At 33.7% G+C, this 4,774-nt stretch overlaps 1 non-coding gene across 1 annotated transcript; it reads right to left on the bottom strand.

Annotated features, from left to right (window-relative positions):
- Window positions 1-1,912: 1,912 nt before the first annotated feature.
- LOC147824946 (U6 spliceosomal RNA) lies at window positions 1,913-2,019 on the bottom strand. The gene has a single exon (XR_015441600.1). It is a non-coding gene; the product is annotated as a U6 spliceosomal RNA (small nuclear RNA).
- Window positions 2,020-4,774: the final 2,755 nt, after the last annotated feature.

Below are 4,774 nucleotides of genomic sequence, written 5' to 3'. Positions count from 1 at the left end.
ATACATATAACACAAAATCTTTGGATCACTTCTAACCTCAATTTACCATTTGTCTATTTTCATATCTCCTCTCTCTCTCTCTCTCTGTGTGTGTGTGTGTGTGTGTGTGTGTGTGTGTGTGTGTCTGAGATTCCACATAGGAAACATGCAATATTAGACACTCTGAGACCAGCTGATTGTGTTTAACATGATGATCTCCAGTTCTACTCACTTTTCTGCAGCTGACACAGTGACATTCTTTATGGTTGCATAATATTCCATAGCAAACATATACCACATTTTGGTTATCCATTCATCTATTGACAGACATCTTAGTTATTTTCATAGTTTAGATATTTTGAGTTGTGCTACAATAAACATGAGTATTCAGGTATCTATATAGTGTGCTGATTTTAATTACTTAGGGAAAAAACTTGGGAGTGATACTGCTAGATCAAATGAGAGCTTTATTTTTACATTTTTAAGGAACATTCCTACTGATTTTCATAGATGCTGTACTAATTTATAGTCAAGCTGACACTGAAAAGGGTACCCTTTTCCCTTTATCTTCTCACACTTCTGTTATTTTTTGTATTCTTGATGATAACCATTTTGACTAGGTGGTATGGAATCCCCATGTAGTTTTGATTTACATTTCACCAATGGTTAAATTTGCTAAACATTTCTTTTGTTATCCATTTATTGATCAGGATTTTGATTTTTGGGACTGTATTTTTGAATTCATTATGTACTCTGGATATTAATCCTCAGTTGAAAGAATAGCTTGGAAAAATATTCTCCCATTCTCTAGGCTTTATATTTACTCCTTTGTGGTACAGTTTTTTAATTTGATGTGATCATATTTGATGAGTCTTACTATTATTTCCTGTAACTCTGGAGTCCTGTACAGAAAACTGTTTTCTGCACCTATGTATTGAAATATTTATTCTGTATTTTCTTCCAACAGTTTCAAAGTCTCAAGTTTTATATCTGGGTCTTTGATCCATTTTGAATTGATTTTTGTTACAGGTTGAGAAATAGGGGTTTAGTTTCAATCTTCTGCATGTGGATATTCAATCTTGGCAAAACCATTTGTTAAAGAGGTTGCCTTTTCTTCAACATGTGTTTTTGACAGCTTTGTTAAAAATTAGAAGGCTGTGGCAGTGTGGGATTGTTTCTGTGTCCTCTATACTCTGCTATCGGTCAGTATGTCTGTTGTGCCCCAGTCCCATGCTGTTTTTGAAGCTATGACTATGTAGTGTATTTTAAAATTAGGTATTGGAATAAGGGTTATTCTAGTCTTTTACATTTTCACATGAATTTTAGAAATGCCTTTTGAAATGTGTTTTGAATTGGTGAAATAGCTTAATGCTACAGATGTGAGCCAGATGTTCACGTTCACTTTACAGGTATACATCATTTAAAGAGTCTTTCTTAAATATATTGGTGAAAAGACAGAGTTTGAAATACTTGTAGTCAGAACTAGCGCAGTCAGTGACTGGGGTTTCACTGCTTTTTATTTGATATGAACCCCCTCTGAGTTTAAACTGCTAAGAATAAACTCCCTCTGAGTTTTTACCACTCTATACTTGATTGGAAAAGAAGAAAATTGCCTTCTTTCCAGTGATCTACCTAAACGGAAATACTATCTTTTACACTAATCTAGAGTCATGAATGAGTATAGGAAAGAATATTAGCTTCCTAGGGATATTAATAAAAATGAGCACATTCTAGGTGGCAAATATAGAGAAACTTTCTTACAATTTCAAAATCTAAGTGTGGACATGGGTGATTTCTTCTGAGAACAATCAGATAAATGTATTTTGTGTTTCTCTTCTAGCTTCTGGTGGTCTCCTGTGTTCCTTGGCATAAAGACATTTATGATGTATTTTCACATTCTCTTCACATTGAATTCTTTTTCTTTCAGTTTTTTAAAAATATGGAACACTTCATGAATTTGCCTGTCATCCTTGCACAGGGGCCATGCTAATCTTCTCTGTATCATTGCAATTTTAGTATATGTGCTGCCGAAGCGAGCACCACATTGAGTTCTTTGTATAGACAGCAGGTATATTGGATTAGGGAACTCTACTTCACTATGGTTTCATTGTTTTCATGTCTGAAATATTTCCAAATAATATCACTTTCTGAGGTACTAAGAGTCAGGATCTCAACACATAAGCTTTTGAGGTACATGATTTAACCTATAAGATGATGCTGTTTTTATTTTATTACAGATAATACTCTCTAATAAAACTTATATTTTAATTTATTTTTACCTTCGGTGACTATTTCACAATTATATCAGAACCTGCATATGAGGAGACAAGTAATTAGTGTCCTCATACACCACCCAGAGATGGTTCAGTCCATGAGAACCTGAGGATTTGCAATTATTAGTATAGCTCTGATGTTGATATTTCTGACATTTTAAGCATTGTTAATGACTATTTTCTTAGAATAAGATGTGGTCTAAATGGTGTTTAGAAAATTGATAATTAGCCTTATTTTCAAAAAGATATTCAGCAATCATTTCTATTACCTCTGGTAGGAGGAATTTGTAATTTGTCTCTTGGCCATTTCTGTGCATTAAGCAAATCACTTCTCTAAATCCCATAAAATGTACTGGCTAGTTTATTCTTTAAGCAGAAAAAGCTTACATTTTCACTTTGGGACACTATTTTCAATCCTCACATGAAGTGCCCATTAATATTCCCAACAGAAAAGCTCATAAAAAATCCATGCCACTTAAATCAGTAATCTGCTACTTGACAGAACTGAACAATTCCATGTTCTTCTATAGTATCACTCTTCAATTTTGTGTGGATTCTTTATAGGTACTATTTGTTCATGTAATCTTCTAATATCATTTTACCGGCTCATCAATGGTAAGATTTAATAATTTTTAATGTTTTTGTCTTTTCCCTGCAATCCCTACCATATTTTCTCTTTTCCATTTTTTTTTCTCTTTTTGGTACTGAGGATCGAACTCAGGACTTTGCACTTGCAAGGCAGGCATGCCACCACTAAGCCAAATCTTGGCCCTCCCTACCATAGTTTCTCTTTAATTCCATAATAGCTACAAAAGCTGTGAAAGAGTCATCCTTATGCTCAACTCTCTTTCTTTCTCTTTTAGGCCCAATTTTTTTACCAATTTCCAGAATAGTATTTCTAAGCATATTGCTTTTTCATTATAGCCACCTTTCCAGGAGACTTTATAAACATTATTGCCTTAAATTCACCTGAAGTTTTAATACTGCAGATGCATTGTATCTATGTTTATGTACTGTTGTACATTCCTATGGAATGACAATACCATTAAAATATCTAATTATTTTGTCAAATTCTAAGAATTCCCCTTAGGTTCTAGAGAATCCACATTACTATCTCAAGAGTGGAAATACAGTCTGTTCTTGAATATTATTAATCTAGTTGCAAATAGGAAACTCAAAGAAAATCCTATCATTAACAATCACACTGTCGTAGTTTTCATCTTAGTACTTCTTTTTAATCTTATTTTCATATTTTATTGATGAGGTCATTTAAGATGAGTGTTAAATACCTGTTGTGCAGATCAAATTGCTGTGAAAGTTTATCATTCTAAAAAATATACAGCACTTTCCTAGTATATTTCCACTAAAATGAGAACTAAAAACTCACTTATTGTACTCTTAGCACTACATTGTTAAATATCACATTTGAAATATGATGATTTAATGATGATATATTTTAACATGAAAATATGTATCTTCTATTTTCTATTTCTGTTAAGAGAAAGTGCCATGGATTTGAAATGCCTTCTCAATGTTTATTACAAGTTTCTAATTGTCCCTTGTTATTTGCTAACTTAACATCTTGTAATATAATAATACAGTTATGCTATGGTTATTCATTAATTTAAGGTATGTATTTTTAGCATATTTAAATTACAGCTATGGTGATATATCAGGTCATTGATGTAGATCTTAATATGATACTTTATTTTCTCTTTCCTTGCTTTCATAATTAATAGCTGTTAAATTAATTCTGCCTCATTAATATTAGTTTAGTTGAACCACGGAAAATGTTATAAAATTTTCATGTGGTCATTGCTTGAATGATGAAGTGAATTTTTACTCTTTATTTATTATTCTAACTTCAAAATTATATATATTATATATATAATATATATATATATATTATATACCAACATATGTTCTCTTTTGCTAAGGGCAACATGAATTTTATGGTAGTTATTCTATCCCATGATCAATCGTACATGATTTTACTGTCAAATGCATCAGAATTTGGATTTGCAATTTTATGTCCATCTACACATAAGCAAGATTAACACAGACATTATGCATGTAATTTGAACTGATCTGCTCTCTGTTTATAGAAAATGATATATATATTTTCTTAAGTATGAGCCCTACCACTGGTTATACAATGTAGCCTAAATTAGAAAATCATTAGGTCCAGGAGCAGAGCGGTGAGGAGCTGATTGGCGAGGGGCTGAGCTGCGCGGGCACCGCACCCCTCCACCATACCCGCCCCCCCCCCCCGGGCCTCTAAGGAGTGGAGCCAGGCAGGCACCTGCAGCACCCTCCCCCACTGCCTCTGGGCTCCAGGAGGTGCCAGTACATTGATCCACACCATAGAGGTACAAGGGATCATAACGGCCATTGTTCTGAGCTTCAGCAGATAGAGCAGAAGTGAACAACAGAAAGGTCCTTTCTCAGGGTTCTTGATGAAAATTAAAGCCCCTAGAAAAGTGAAGAGAATCTCTGCAATAAAGGCACACCAGAACACCATA

This window comes from Heterocephalus glaber, unplaced genomic scaffold (genome assembly GCF_053883595.1).
Source record: "Heterocephalus glaber isolate CG9 unplaced genomic scaffold, H.glaber_assembly_v1.0 deba00001523, whole genome shotgun sequence".
Lineage (NCBI taxonomy): Eukaryota > Metazoa > Chordata > Mammalia > Rodentia > Bathyergidae > Heterocephalus > Heterocephalus glaber.
Note: the sequence above shows the minus strand (reverse complement) of the source record. Positions and strands in the feature narration are given on the sequence as shown.